This window comes from Pelophylax lessonae (genome assembly GCF_965119305.1).
Source record: "Pelophylax lessonae genome assembly, chromosome: 6".
Taxonomy (NCBI): Eukaryota; Metazoa; Chordata; class Amphibia; order Anura; family Ranidae; genus Pelophylax; species Pelophylax lessonae.
In genome coordinates, this window is record NC_138773.1 from 24,570,178 (window position 1) to 24,586,882 (window position 16,705).

The window sequence follows — 16,705 nt, forward strand, 5'->3', positions numbered from 1 at the left end:
TGTCTGTTCCAAACTCCTCCTACTCCTCATCCAGCCTTTTAGGGGTACAAACAATAGTAATTGGGGCCTAGTGTGGTTTTGTACGTGTGAGATACATACACTTTTTTTGATCATATTTTCTATTCCGCTATTCAATAAACACCTTTGGGGAACAGTTAAATTGCGGCATAGTCTGTGTTGGTAGGTGTGAGATCCACCTTTCCAAGTTTTTGGGGTTCATCTCATACTTCTGAAGATTTGAGGGTGCTGCCTGTTCCAAACTCCTCCTACTCCTCATCCATCCTTTTATGGGTACAAACAATAGTAATTGGGGCCTAGTGTGGTTTTGTACGTGTGAGATACATACACTTTTTTTGATCATATTTTCTATTCCGCTATTCAATAAAAACCTTTGGGGAACAGTTAAATTGCGGGATAGTCTGTGTTGGTACGTGTGAGATCCACCTTTCCAAGTTTTTGGGGTTCATCTCATACTTCTGAAGATTTGAGGGTGCTGCCTGTTCCAAACTCCTCCTACTCCTCATCCATCCTTTTATGGGTACAAACAATAGTAATTGGGGCCTAGTGTGGTTTTGTACGTGTGAGATACATACACTTTTTTTGATCATATTTTCTATTCCGCTATTCAATAAAAACCTTTGGGGAACAGTTAAATTGCGGGAGAGTCTGTGTTGGTACGTGTGAGATCCACCTTTCCAAGTTTTTGGGGTTCATCTCATACTTCTGAAGATTAGAGGGTGCTGCCTGTTCCAAACTCCTCCTACGCTTCATCCTGCCTTTAGGGGTACAAACAATAGTAATTGGGGCCTAGTGTGGTTCTGTACGTGTGAGATACATACACTTTTTTTGATCATATTTTCTATTCCGCTATTTAATCAAAACCTTTGGGTATAAACAATTAAATTGCGGGATAGTCTGTGTCGGTACGTGTGAGATACACCTTTCCAATTTTTGGGGCGCATCTCATACTTCCGAGGATTTGAGGGTGCTTCAGTCTGCCTCCTGCCTGTTCCGAACTCCTCCTACTCCTCATCCTGCCTTTAGGGTACAAAAAATTGTAATCAGGGCCTAGATTGTGTTTGTACGTGTGAGGTACACCGTTTTGTAAAATTTGTCCTATTCCGCTATTCAATATACACCCTGTTTGAGTGTAAAAAATTAAATTGCGGGATAGTCTGTATCGCTACATATGAGATACACCTTTTTAAATTTTTTTGGCGCATCTCCTTCTACCGCCGAGGATTGCAGGGCGCTTCAGTTTGACTCCTGTTCCCAACTCCTCCTCTTCCTCATCCTGCCTTTAGGGTAGAAAAAATTGTAATCGGGGCCTAGTTTGTGTTTGTACGTGTGAGATACACCGTTTTGTAAAATTTGTCCTATTCCACTATTCAATATACACCTGTAATGTTCCGGTACCTTTGGTACCCTAAATTACACTTTCCACAAGTGTATGCGCCCCACCATTTACTTTTGGAAAGGTGCGCATACACCTTTAAGACTGGAGCTGTCATCACTAGAGATGTATAGAACTGTTCGCCGGCGAACAGTTCCCAGCGAACTTAGCATGTTCGCGTTCGCCGCTGCCGGCGAACATATGCGATGTTCGGTCCGCCCCCCATAAGACATCATTGAGGCAAACTTTGACCCTGAACTTTACAGTCAGCAGGCACATTTCCAGCCAATCAGCATACCTCCCTCCCACACCCTCCCACCTCCTATAAATAAGCAAGGGCAGCATCCATTTTAGATCATTTCTGTGTTACTGAGAGCAGGAAAAGTGCTGCTGCTGCTGCTGTTATAGCTAGGGACAGTTCCCGGTCTTGTTAGCCAGTGTTCTTGGTACACTCCTGCTGTAAGGACAGCACCCCAAAAAGCCCTTCCTAGGGCTGGTATTTGAGTTTTTTTTTGGATATATATATATATATATATATATATATATCTATTGTCCCCAAAAGCCCTTTTGAGGGCTGGTATTTGTGTAATTTTTTTTGTTCTGTGATATATATAGATATATATATATATATATATATATATATCTATTGTCCCCAAAAGCCCTTTTGAGGGCTGGTATTTGTGTAATTTTTTTGTTCTGTGATATATATATATATATATATATATATCTATTGTCCCCAAAAGCCCTTTTGAGGGCTGGTATTTGTGTAATTTTTTTTGTTCTGTGATATATATATATATATCTATTGTCCCCAAAAGCCCTTTTGAGGGCTGGTATTTGTGTAATTTTTTTTGTTCTGTGATATATATATATATATATATATATATATATATATTGTCCCCAAAAGCCCCTTTGAGGGCTGGTATTTGAGTATTTTTTTAATATATATATATATATAGATATAGATATATATATATGTAGCATGTCCAGAACCAGAAAAAAAAAATCATATAGGTGTAAAAGGGGTTCCCACCATCCCTGCTCTACTGAAAAATTATCTTTTTTTTCTGGTTCTGGAAATGCTACAGAGCTGAAACTTCACAGGTACACTTTTTAGACCCCCTAGACACCAAATCACACAAAAAAAGTTCTTAAAAATTGTCATTTTTGACAGAGAGACAATTATTGGAAAACTTAAAAAAAAAAAAAAAAAAAAACTTCTTTGGATTTATTGTCTGGGGGGTCTAAAAAGTGTACCTGTGAAGTTTCAGCTCTGTAGCATGTCCAGAACCAGAAAAAAAATAGAATTAGGGTTAGGGCTAGGGTTAGGGTTACGGCTAGGGTTAGGGTCAGGGCTAAGGTTAGGGTTATTTTTAGTGCTTAGGGTTAGAGTTAGAGGGGTAGGGGTAGGGCTACTAACTCTAACCCTAAGTATCTCACCGTAACCCTAACCCTAGCCCCTAACACTAAACCTAACCCTTACCCTCTAACCATAACCCTAACCCTCTAACATTAACCCTAACCCTCTAAGCCTAGCCATAAAAATAACCCTAACCCTAAACCTAACCCTAGCCCTAACCCTAACCCTAGCCCTAACCCTAACCCTAACCCTAGCCCTAACCCTAGCCCTAACCCTAATTCGTAATTTTTTCTGGTTCTGGACATGCTACAGAGCTGAAACTTCACAGGTACACCTTTTAGACCCCCCAGATGCTAAATCCAAAGAAATTTTTTATTTTTATTTTTTTTTAATTTTTCCAATAATTGGCTCTCTATCAAAAAATTATAATTTTTAAGAACTTTTTTTTGCGTGATCCCTCTCCGGCATGCCACAGTCCAGGTGTTTGTCCCCTTGAAACAACTTTTCCATTACTATTGTGGCCAGAAAGAGTCCCTGTGGGTTTTAAAATTCGCCTGCCTATTGAAGTCTATGGCGGTTCGCAATGTTCGCCGGTTCGCGAACATTTGCCGATGTTCGCGTTCGCCGTTCGCGAACGGCGAATTTTAGGTTCGCGACATCACTAGTCATCACCCAGCGCCGGACTAGATGGCTATTTAAAGCGCCGGTTCTCACTCACATGTGTTCGTTCAAACACCCTTACCTGGATGCTAACCTTGCTTGAAGCTTCCATGCTTGCAAGCTTACTTCGCTGACGGAACCTCGCTGCGCTGATCCCTGTATCCCGCTACTGGATCATCCGCCTCTCCTGAACCACCCTTCGGCTGTATCGCTAATAGTGCTAAGTACCCCGCAGGGGAATTCTCTATAAACTTATACTAAGCTTACACTATCTAGCTCTGCATAGTAAAGACTGTTTATCACATCTGCATAAACTAGATTGCTAGCTCTTGAGACTACTGCTACTTTTCTGCACTGGGTTGATCTCTTTTGTATGTCCACCTGCTATTCTATCATCTGCTATCATACAACATTGCTAAACCTTCCTGCATCCATCTGCTACTGTCTCACCTTCAAGTGTCTATCACCTACCACCTCCACTCAACCTATCCCTCAACCTTCATCATTGTGTTACCACATATATAAAGTCACTCTAGGAACCAGCTTGCTAATTGTGTGTATTTACTGGCTGAAATAAGACCTTCCACACATGATGAGTCATTGAGGTTGGGAATGGTATCTCAGCATATCTCTTACATGACTACTGACGTGGAACTATTTCTGCAGCTGAAAATCCACACCATATAAGAAACGCAGGAGCGTTACAGATTGAACGAACCCAAAAATGGATTCAGCAGAAATAACCACTCAGGTGACACAATTAAAACAGCAAGTATCTGCGTTAATACACGCACTTGCTGAATTAAAAGAAGACAATCAGGCTCTGTCGCAGCAGGTAATTAGACTGACACAACTTACCTCTGCTCAGTCCCCTGAACCCAAGATAAATCCCCCTTTGATATTTACAGGCGATTGCAAAAAATTTCGCGAATTTAAAAACGCATGTGAGTTACTTTTTTTGCTAAAACCTCGTACCTACCTTACTGATCACATTAAGGTTTGTACTATTATTTCTTACCTATCAAGCGATCCTCGAGCCTGGGCAGATTCTCTTTTTGAGAAAAACGACCAGCTTCTCAACTCCTATGCCTTGTTCCTGGCAGAGCTCACTAGCCTATATGATGACCCCAATAGGCAGAGTACTGCTGATCTTCAGTTAAGATCCTTGAAACAAGGAAGGAGGCCTGTAGAAGACTTTGTCGCAGAGTTCAAGAGATGGACCCTTGATTCAGAATGGAATGATGCATCTCTGAAAACCCAATTTAGGCTTGGCCTATCAGAAGCCGTTAAGGACGAGCTCGCTCGAGCGGATCTGCCAAAAACCCTGGATGCATTAATACAACTCAGTATTACCATAGATAGAAGACTACGAGAAAGAAAGGCTGAAAAGATGGGAATGCCATTATCCGTTTCCTCTCGGATTCCGGCCGTTGACCCCGTTCCTATGGAGGTAGGAACCATACGCCCACCGCTATCAACTCTGGAAAAAGCCAAAAGACGAAATGAAAATCTCTGCTTGTACTGTGCATCCCCGGATCACAAGATAAACGTCTGTCCCCTAGTCAACAAAAAGAAGGGTGAGTGTTCACATGTCTCTCTAGGAGGATTGACAACTTCATTCACTAACCCCTACATTTCTGTTTTTTTGACATTACAGTGGGACCAGAACAGGATTACTACTAAGGCCATGATTGACACAGGATCTTGTGGAAATTATATGGATATATGTTTTGCTGCTTTAAATAAAATTCCTATTATTTCTAAACTCAAACCTGTCTCAGTAAGTCTTATTACCGGTGTTCCGTTATCCTCTGGTCCGATCACCGATCAGACACAAGCACTTCTAGTCACTATTAACGAGTCTCATAGGGAGACTTCTACCTTCGATTTAATACCTTCACCCCACTTTCCCATTGTGTTGGGACTTCCCTGGTTACACACACACCAACCAACCATAGATTGGAAGAAACGGTCCTTGACCTTCCCTTCTTGTTATTGCAAGGAAACGTGTAACCTCCCGTTTTCCGGGAAGATTCTGTCTGTGGTGACAGATGAGATTGCACCACTATGTTATCAGGATCTTTCTGAGGTTTTTCTTGAGAAAAATGCTCAAGCATTACCTCCTCATCGAGACTATGATTGTAGCATTGATCTACTCCCAAATAGCAAATTGCCGTTCGGTCATGTTTATCCTCTTTCACAGGATGAACTTGCCCATCTCAAAACCTATTTGGATGAGAACTTGGAAAAAGGTTTTATTAGACCTTCCACTTCTTCCACAGCAGCAGGACTCTTTTTTGTTCGCAATAAAGATTCAAGTCTCAGACCTATCATCGACTACAGGAAATTGAATGCTATCACAATAAAAGATCGCTATCCTCTACCGCTTATCCCTGAGCTCATTGAGCAGGTGCGTGGAGCTACCTATTTTTCAAAATTAGACCTGAAAGGAGCATACAATCTCATTCGAATCCGTGATGGACACGAGTGGAAGACTGTAGTATGGTAAGCAACGGGTTAGGTTGCTGTCTGCAAAATGTTACAATTATGTATATGTCTGGGAGCTGGGTGTGGCTGAAGTTAGTTGCATGCTGATGTGCAGTGAATAAAGAAGCAACCTGTACAGCCTGTCTGTGTGTTAATACACTACATTTTGGCGACGAGGATGGCTAGCTTTCTGGATTTACCGGCTATCGGACCGTTTGATGTTTCTGGAGACCACACTAGTCTCTCACAGCGCTGGGACAAGTGGAAGAAGGGATTTCAGCTCTATGTTATAGCCACAGGAGTGACTGCACCTGCTCAAAAGAGAGCCATGCTGCTGCATCTAGCTGGACCTCAAGTTCAGGACATTTTTGAAACCCTGAGAGCAACAGGGGAAGATTCAGACTATGAGACAGCCATGAATAGACTGAGTGAGTACTTTGAGCCAAAGAAAAATATTCCCTATGAAAGATATAAGTTTAGACAGGCTGTGCAAGAACTGGGAGAAACCACAGACAGTTATGTGACTAGGCTGAAATATCTGGCAAAGTCTTGTGATTTTGGGACTGTAACTGAGGAGATGATCAGAGATCAGGTCATAGAGAAATGCACATCTGTGCACCTCAGGAGGAGATTATTGAGAGAACCTAGTCTCACACTTACTAGTCTGCAGGAGATTTCAAGAGCCATTGAACTGTCTGAGCTCCAGGCTCTGCATATTGAAACCAAGAACACTGCATCTGTCAATACAGTCTCCAAACCTACCTATAATAATAGGAATATCTGGAGTAGGAAAGAGAGTTTTCCAAAGAGGATTTTACACATTACCTGCAATAAATGTGGCAGAGAAGGACACACAAGTCAGGACTGCACTGTGGTACAGAATAAAATGTGCTATGCTTGTGGAAAGTCAGGTCATTTTGCAGCTGTGTGTAGAAGTACAACCAGAGATAACAAAACCAAAGGACCATCAGCACAAGTAAATGTTATAGAGGAGGATAAAGAGAGTTCTCCTGACTGTGAATTTATATTCTCCCTGTGTTCTCTGCAAGCCGGGACATTAACCATTAAGATTGGAAATACAGATGTGTCAGTGTTGATTGACTCTGGAGCTACATGCAATGTTATGGACTTGGCTTCTTGGCACAGTCTTAATGGCAGAGAAAATCACCTTAAATTGTGTAACACCACTAAACAGATTTATACTTATGGCTCCAGTACACCACTGCAACTTAAAAGGCAAATTTTATACCTCTGTTCAAACACATGAGACTGGTCCTCCATTGCAGACCGAATTCTATGTTGTAGATGGCACAGGGTCGCCTCTGCTTGGTCGTCAAACCGCAATGGCACTAGGGGTGTTACAGATTGGCCGTGATGTAGGCAGCGCAAGAGTGAATATGGTGTCTCCTGCTATTTCAGCATTGAAAGAGGAATTTAAAGATTGCTTCTCTGGGTTTGGAAAATTAAAGGATTTTCAGTTGGAGCTTCACATTGATCCACATGTAAAGCCTATTGCACAGCCAGTACGCAGACTTCCTTATAGCCTGAGATCACCTGTTGAGCACAAACTGGCAGAGCTGCTAGACCTTGACATTATTGAACCTGTGGAAGGGCCCACTCCGTGGGTATCGCCGTTAGTTGTTGTACCAAAGGGCACAGATATTCGGATTTGTGTGGACATGAGATGTGCTAACCAAGCTGTGCAGAGAGAGAGACATCCAATTCCCACTATTGAAGATGTTCTACATGCAATGAATGGGGCAAGTGTTTTCAGTAAACTGGATTTGAAATGGGGTTATCATCAGATTGAATTGACCCCAGCATCTAGAGTCATCACTACATTTGCAAGCCATAAAGGTCTTTTTAGATACAAGAGGTTGATGTTTGGCGTATCGTCCGCACCGGAGGCCTATCAACATGTGATTCAGCAAGTGCTACATGGTTGTGAAGGCACGCATAACATTTCTGATGATATAATTGTGTGGGGAACAAACACACAGGAGCACGATGAACGTCTCCGTGCAGTGCTAAACCGCTTGAAGGAGAAAGGGTTAACATTAAATGAGAAGAAGTGCACATTTCAAATGAATAAAATGACTTTTATGGGCCATGTGCTGTCTGACAGGGGCATTGGTCCGGAGGACTGTAAAATTAAAGCTGTGTCTGATGCCAGAAATCCTGACAACCCTGCAGAAGTACGCAGTTTTCTTGGGCTAGTGAATTACTGTGCCAAGTTTATTCCAGATATGGCGACTGTCAGTGAACCGTTGAGAGTGTTGACTCGCAAAGCAGTCCCTTGGAAGTGGGGCTTTTTGGAACAAGGTGCATTTGATGAACTTAAGAGACGGCTGACTTGCGCCACAACTTTGGCTTATTTCAATCCTACTGCACACACCCAAGTTATTGTCGATGCTAGCCCTGTGGGGTTAGGCGCCATCTTGGTTCAGAGACAATGCACAAGCGATTACAGGCCTATTCAGTATGCAAGCAGATCCCTCACTGATGTAGAGAGACGTTATTCTCAGACCGAGAAAGAAGCTTTGGCTGTTGTTTGGGGATGTGAAAGGTTTCACACCTATCTCTACGGCCTTGATTTTGAAATCATCACAGACCACAAGCCTCTGGAAGTGATATATTCGCCACGCTCAAAACCATCCGCCAGAATTGAGAGATGGGTTCTCAGATTGTTACCGTATCGCTTTACAGTGCGGTACAGACCTGGACCGACTAATGCGGCAGATGCACTTTCCAGATTGCCTCAGTCTTCTGCACCTGTTCATAACCTGGCAGAAGAGTACATTCGTTTTGTGGCTACTAACGCCATGCCTCAGGCATTGACACCGCGGGAGGTTGAAGAATTGTCATCTGTGGATCCGGAAATTGCTCGGTTGAGAAAATGTGTAAGACAAGGGGTTTGGGTGGATTGTGACCCAAGCTATCACAGAATCAAACAAGAGCTGAGTATTGCAGGACAACTAGTTCTACGTGGCAATCGTATTGTGATGCCTAAAGACTTACGGAAACGTACATTACATTTAGCCCATGAGGGCCATCAAGGCATTGTACGCACCAAACAAAGATTACGTGAGAAAGTCTGGTGGCCAGGAATTGACAAGGATGTGGAACGTTTGGTTTCTTCATGTCGAGCATGTCAGTTGGTGGGCAGCAAACCTAAACCAGAACCAGTAACTCACACTGTTCTACCTGAGGGACCATGGGAAGATTTGGCCATTGATCTGTGCGACATTCCATCTGGACACCATCTTTTAGTTGTTGTGGACTATTATTCAAGGTGGCAAGAGGTGGTAGTTCTCACTAAAGCTACATCATCAACTGTAATTGAGGGGTTGGAGAGCATTTTTGCATCTCATGGGTTGCCTAAACGGATTGTGAGTGATAATGGTGCCCAATTTACTTCTCAGGAATTTCAGGATTATCTGAAATCAAATGCTATTGAACATCATCGTACAACTCCATACTGGCCACAGGCTAACGGGGAAGTGGAACGCCAGAATCGAACCTTGCTGAAAGCTTTGCGGATTGCTCATTTAGAGAGAAGAGACTGGAAAAAGGAACTGTGGCGTTTTCTTTTGGCTTATCGCACAACTCCGCATACTGTCACTGGCGTTAGTCCTGCGGAACTTCTTTGTGGTCGCAAATTCAGGACAAAATTGCCAGACATTGGGGGTCCTCCTACAAGTCAGAAACCTTTTCGGCATATTGATGAGGAAAGGAAGATCCGGGCTGAACAGTATGCAAACCACCGCCGCCATTGTCAACCTAGTGGCCTTCAACAGGGTGATAAGGTGTTGCTTCAAAGTGATCGGTTTAACAAACTGGCTCCGTCCTTTGAACCTGAGCCTTATGTTGTAAAGGAGAAAAGAGGTACTCAAGTGGTTTTAGAGGATTTAGATGGACACACAAAAGTGCGTAATTCCTCATTTGTGAAGAAATTTATTGAGTCAGAAGGTCAAGTATCGGAAGATGGCGAACAGGCAAAGAGTAGTGATGATACTGCCAGTGATCCAGACTTCAATCCACAACCATCCACATCGGAAGGGCCACGAGAAAAACGAGCAACAAATCCACCGGCCTACCTTAAGGACTATGTGTATAGTCAGGAGTTTATAGTTTAAATTTTTAGTTGTTCATCCATGCATTTTGTTAATCTTAATAATACGTTGTGCATGTTATGTTTTATTCAAAGAGAGGAGGGAATGTAGTATGGTAAGCAACGGGTTAAGTTGCTGTCTGCAAAATGTTACAATTATGTATATGTCTGGGAGCTGGGTGTGGCTGAAGTTAGTTGCATGCTGATGTGCAGTGAATAAAGAAGCAACCTGTACAGCCTGTCTGTGTGTTAATACACTACAAAGACTGCATTCAGAACTAGATACGGATTGTTCGAATATCTTGTGATGCCATTCGGCCTATGCAATGCCCCTGCAGTTTTCCAACGATTTATAAACGATATTTTTAAAGACTTACTAGATGTCTGTGTTGTGGTATATCTGGACGATATACTTATATATTCACGGACCCTGTCTGAACACATAAGACATGTAAGACTTGTATTATCGAGATTGCTTGCACATAATCTTTATGTGAAGCTGAAGAAATGCTTGTTCCATAAAGATGAGGTACTCTTTCTAGGCTACATCATATCCAAAACAGGAATCGAGATGGACATGAGTAAAATATCCTGCATTCAGGATTGGCCTACAGCAACTACACGCAAGGCGCTACAGCGATTCCTGGGATTTTCAAATTTCTACAGGAAGTTCATAAAAAACTTTTCTGCTATTGTGAGACCCCTCACACAGCTCACTAGCATAAAAATACCATTTAAATGGTCAGAAGTAGCAAATAAGGCTTTCCACTTGTTAAAGACAAGGTTTACTTCCGCTCCCATATTACGCCATCCAGACCCATCCCTCCAATACATTCTGGAGGTAGATGCGTCAAACATGGCAGTAGGAGCAATACTCTCCCAACGACCTACCCACACTTCACCACTTCATCCAGTCGCTTTTTTTTCTAAATCCCTGAGCAGTCCCGAGATAAATTACCCCGTGGGTGAAAAGGAACTGCTTGCTATAAAATTGGCTCTGGAGAATTGGCGACATTTACTCGAAGGCACCCAATTACCAATAATTATATACACGGACCATAAAAACCTCCAATATCTTCAGACTAGCAAAACTCTCTCGCATCGACAGGTACGATGGTCACTATTCTTTCTAAGGTTTAACTTCCTAGTGACCTACACACCTGCAGATAAGAACAAAAAGGCAGATGCACTGTCACGACTAACTGAAGAAAACTACTTTGAAATTCCTTCAGTTCCTATAATACCTCACAAACGCATTATTGGAGTTGTCCGTTCCTTGAAGGAAGAGGTTCTGCATGGTATAAGTTTGGATTCACCCCCACCACAACTAAATACTGATGCAGAAGGCTTCCTCTACTACAACGACAAACTTTACATACCACCTACCCTACGCACCAAGATCTTGGAATTATCGCATGATGTGCCTATGGCAGGACATATGGGTATGACAAAGACTTTCAATTTGATTTCTCGGCAATTCTGGTGGCCTGACATGAAAACATCTATACAAAAATTCGTCTCTTCATGCAATGTCTGTGCCAGGTCCAAAATTGACACTACGAGACCATCCGGTCTACTATGCAGTCTACCAATACCCCAAACTCCATGGGAGGTTTTGTCATTGGACTTCATCGTAGAATTGCCTCCTTCCAAAGGATTTAATACCATCTTGGTGTCAGTGGACCATCTGACAAAGATGGCACATTTCATTGCTATTCGCAGACTACCTTCGTCCAAACAAACGGCAGAACTCCTGATGAAACATGTCTTCAGATTACATGGTATCCCAAAAACTCTTCTGTCTGACCGTGGATCCCAATTTATTTCTAAATTCTGGCAAGAACTATGTCACATACTACGGATTGAGCGGAAGCTCACTTCTCCTTACCATCCGCAGACCAACGGACAGACTGAAAGAGTCAACCAATGCATCGAGCAGTATTTACGTTGTTACACTTCTTACCAACAGGATGATTGGTTGGATCTTCTCCCCCTGGCAGAATTTGCCTACAACAACGCAACCCACAGTACGACCAAGCAGAGTCCGTTCTACTTGAACTATGGGTTCCATCCCTCTATTCTCCCTCCACGCATCCTTCCTTCAAATAACCCAGTAGCCTCAGACTATCTTACCCAAATAAAGGATTCTCTGGGTTTACTAAATACTACCATTGCACACGCTCACAGTCAACAAAAGAAGTACTATGATCTTCGTAGAAGACCTTCTCCACAGTATACTATCGGGGACCTCGTTTGGCTCTCAACAAAAAACTTGAGACTGAAGATCCCTAGCAAAAAGCTTGGACCTCTGTTCTTGGGACCTTTCCCAATCAAGAAACTTATTGGAAAAGCTGCAGTGCAGCTTACATTGCCAATGGACCTAAAAATCCATCCCATTTTTCATGTGTCGCTACTAAAACCCCATGTTCCGGACCAAGGAATAAGGCCTAATATTCCACCTCCCCCTCCTGTACAAGTTGAAGGTGGAGAAGAATACGAGATAAAAGAGATTCTGGATTCTCGTATCTACAGAAGAAGACTTCAGTACTTGGTTAGATGGAAGAACTATGGGCCCCAAGACGACACCTGGCTAAACACCTCTGACATACATGCCCCTAGATTAATCCGCAATTTTCATGCGAGATACCCAGACAAACCAGCTCCAGAGGCCTTCAGGAGCAGGCCTTAAGGGGGGGGTATTGTAATGTTCCGGTACCTTTGGTACCCTAAATTACACTTTCCACAAGTGTATGCGCCCCACCATTTACTTTTGGAAAGGTGCGCATACACCTTTAAGACTGGAGCTGTCATCACCCAGCGCCGGACTAGATGGCTATTTAAAGCGCCGGTTCTCACTCACATGTGTTCGTTCAAACACCCTTACCTGGATGCTAACCTTGCTTGAAGCTTCCATGCTTGCAAGCTTACTTCGCTGACGGAACCTCGCTGCGCTGATCCCTGTATCCCGCTACTGGATCATCCGCCTCTCCTGAACCACCCTTCGGCTGTATCGCTAATAGTGCTAAGTACCCCGCAGGGGAATTCTCTATAAACTTATACTAAGTTTACACTATCTAGCTCTGCATAGTAAAGACTGTTTATCACATCTGCATAAACTAGATTGCTAGCTCTTGAGACTACTGCTACTTTTCTGCACTGGGTTGATCTCTTTTGTATGTCCACCTGCTATTCTATCATCTGCTATCATACAACATTGCTAAACCTTCCTGCATCCATCTGCTACTGTCTCACCTTCAAGTGTCTATCACCTACCACCTCCACTCAACCTATCCCTCAACCTTCATCATTGTGTTACCACATATATAAAGTCACTCTAGGAACCAGCTTGCTAATTGTGTGTATTTACTGGCTGAAATAAGACCTTCCACACATGATGAGTCATTGAGGTTGGGAATGGTATCTCAGCATATCTCTTACATGACTACTGTCGTGGAACTATTTCTGCAGCTGAAAATCCACACCATATAAGAAACGCAGGAGCGTTACAACACCCTGTTTGAGTGTAAAAAATTAAATTGCGGGATAGTCTGTATCGGTACATGTGAGATACACCTTTTAAATTTGTTTGGCGCATCTCCTTCCCCCGCCAAGGATTTCAGGGCGCTTCAGTTTGGCTCCTGTTCCCAACTCCTCCTACTCCTCTTCCTCATCCTGCCTTTAGGGTACAAAAAATTGTAATCGGGGCCTAGTTTGTGTTTGTACGTGTGAGATACACCGTTTTGTAAAATTTGTCCTATTCCGCTATTCAATATACACCCTGTTTGAGTGTAAAAAATTAAATTGCGGGATAGTCTGTATCGGTACATGTGAGATACACCTTTTTAAATTTGTTTGGCGCATCTCCTTCTACCGCCGAGGATTGCAGGGCGCTTCAGTTTGCCTCCTGTTCCCAACTCCTCCTACTCCTCTTCCTCATCCTCCCTTTAGGGTACAAAAAATTTTAATCGGGGCCTAGTCTGTGTTTGTACGTGTGAGATACACCGTTTTTTATCCTATTCCGCTATTCAATATACACCCTTTTGGGGTAAAAAAACATTAAATTGCGGCATAGTTTGCATATTTGACTGTGAGATACACCCGTGCGATACTGTTGTTGTTTTGTTCCGCTATTCAATAAACACCTTTCTAGGGCAAGATCTTAAATTACAGAAATATGAGGAGACCGTCAAATAGGCGCCGTGGCCTGGGTCGTGGTGCTGCTGGTAGAGCTCCTGTTGCAAGGAGAGGACGTGGTCGATATGTGCCAGCTACACACACAAGTGAAACACCTTCCTCAAGTGTTAGTAGGCGACAGAACCTGCATCAGTATTTGGTAGGGCTTCATACGCCTCTAGAAGTGATGAGGCCAGAACACAGAGAGGCGATAGTAGATTGGTTTGCTGCTGACAGTGCCTCCAGAAGTGGAAGAGATTGAGTGCAGCGATGCCCAACCACTTATTTCTCAAGATGAGTACATGGAAGGACCATCGCAGCACGTCTCCGATGATGACGAAACGCAGGTGCCAACTGCTGCGGTGTTCAGAATTGTGGAGACCGACAAGGAGGGCAGGGGTGAAGACTGGGTGGAAGATGATGTGGAGGACGATCCGGTCCTCGACCCCACATGGAATGAACGTCATGTAGGTGACCTGAGTAGTTTGGAGGAAGAGGCGGTGGTCGCACAGAGCCACCAGCACAGCAGAAGAGGGAGCAGGGTGCAGAAGCGGAGCGGCCGTGCCCTAGACACTACGCCTGCTACTGCCCAACGCAGCAAGGGACCGAGCACACCAAAGTCAGCTCAAAGGAGTTCTCTAGCGTGGAAGTTCTTTAGAAAATGTGCTGATGACAGGACACGAGTGGTTTGCACCCTGTGCAATCAGAGCCTGAAGCGAGGCATAAACCTTCTCAACCTGAGCACAACCTGCATGATCAGGCATCTAAGTGCAAAGCACGAGCTGCAGTGGAGTAAACACCTTCAAAACCAAGAAACGTCTCTGGCTCATCCTGCTTCCTCTTCTGCTGCAGTCTCGGCCGCTCCAGCCACATCTGTAGTGATACCGGCATCTGCCACCCCGCAAACAGAGGATCTGTCAGCAACACCACCACCTGGATCACCAACCATCTCCACAATGTCCCGTGGAAGCGTTCAGCTTTCCATCTCCCAAACACTTGAGAGGAAGAGGAAGTACCCCCCTACCCACCCGCGATCCCTGGCCCTGAATGCCAGCATTTCAAAATTCTTGGCCTTTGAAATGCTGTCATTCCGTCTGGTGGAGACGCACAGTTTTAAAAACCTTATGTCGGTGGCTGTCCCACAGTACGTCGTGCCCAGCTGCCACTACTTTTCCACGCAAGCCATCCCTTCCCTGCACAACCAAGTGGGGGAAAAAATCAGGTGTGCACTGCGCAACGCCATCTGTGGCAAGGTCCACCTAACTACCGATACGTGGACCAGTAAGCACGGTCAGGGGCGTTATATCTCCCTAACGGCACACTGGGTAAATGCAGTGGCGGATGGGCCTGAGGCGGATAGTAATTTGGTGCATGTCCTTCCACCACCGAGGATTGCAGGGCGCTTCAGTTTGCCTCCTGTTCCTAACTCCTCCTACTCCACTTCCTCATCCTCTACCGCCTCCTCATCCGGACAGCGTAACACCTTCACCACCAACTTCAGCACGGCCAGGGGTAAACGACAGCAGGCAGTTTTAAAACTTGCCTGTTTGGGGGAAAAACCACACACCGCGCAGGAGTTGTGGAAGAGCATGGAACAGCAGACAAATGAGTGGTTGCTGCCAGCGAGCCTCAAGCCCGGCCTGGTGGTGTGCGATAACGGGCAAAATCTCATAGCAGCTCTGGGCCTAGCCGGTTTGACGCACATCCCTTGCCTGGCGCATGTGCTGAATTTGGTGGTTGTAACGTTCATGCGTTTTTGTTAGTGGATGGATTTACAGCTGCAGAATTATTACACTCAGTATCCTTGTAGAGATTCTGTTGAACAAACATATCCAACTCTCAGGACTTCATCACAGTGCACAGCCTGTTATGCAATATACATATACTCAATCAGATGTTTAATGGAGGGATAGAATATATGAGAATGTATAGATGAGAGACAGGCTATTGTATGGTGAGCACTAGAAGTAGTATTAGGAGAGTTGCAGGTGATGGTAAAGCAGATAGGTTCTGATGTCAAGTATAGTGCAGATGGTAAGAGGACACAGATGGAGTATACTTAGACAGAGTAACCTAGTGCAAGGATAGTTGAAGGTAGTCCCAAGAGCTAACAGTCTATGCAGATGATAGGGAATAGATAGATACAGATAGTCCTGGTAATTGCAGTAGATGACAGTAGGAGATTGGTTAGTAAGGAATCCCCTGTGGGGTACTTATCACTTAGATAGGTTAGTAGTAACAGTGTCCATTAGAGAGAGGTGATCCCGTAGCGAGATACGGATCAGCAGCGAGGTTCCGGCTTCAGTTCAGCAAAGGGAAATGTCAGCAGCTCCGACTTCACAGGAGAAGGTGCGGTGAACATGTGGTTTGAACGAGCAATGAGTGAGAGAAAGCCGGCGATTGAAATAGCCGCTCATAGCGGCGCTCAGCAATGATGTCATCCGGTCTTAAAGGTGTATGCGTCTCTTGGATAACAAGATGGGACGCAATTTAGTAAGAGAGAAATATGGAACAAGGGTAC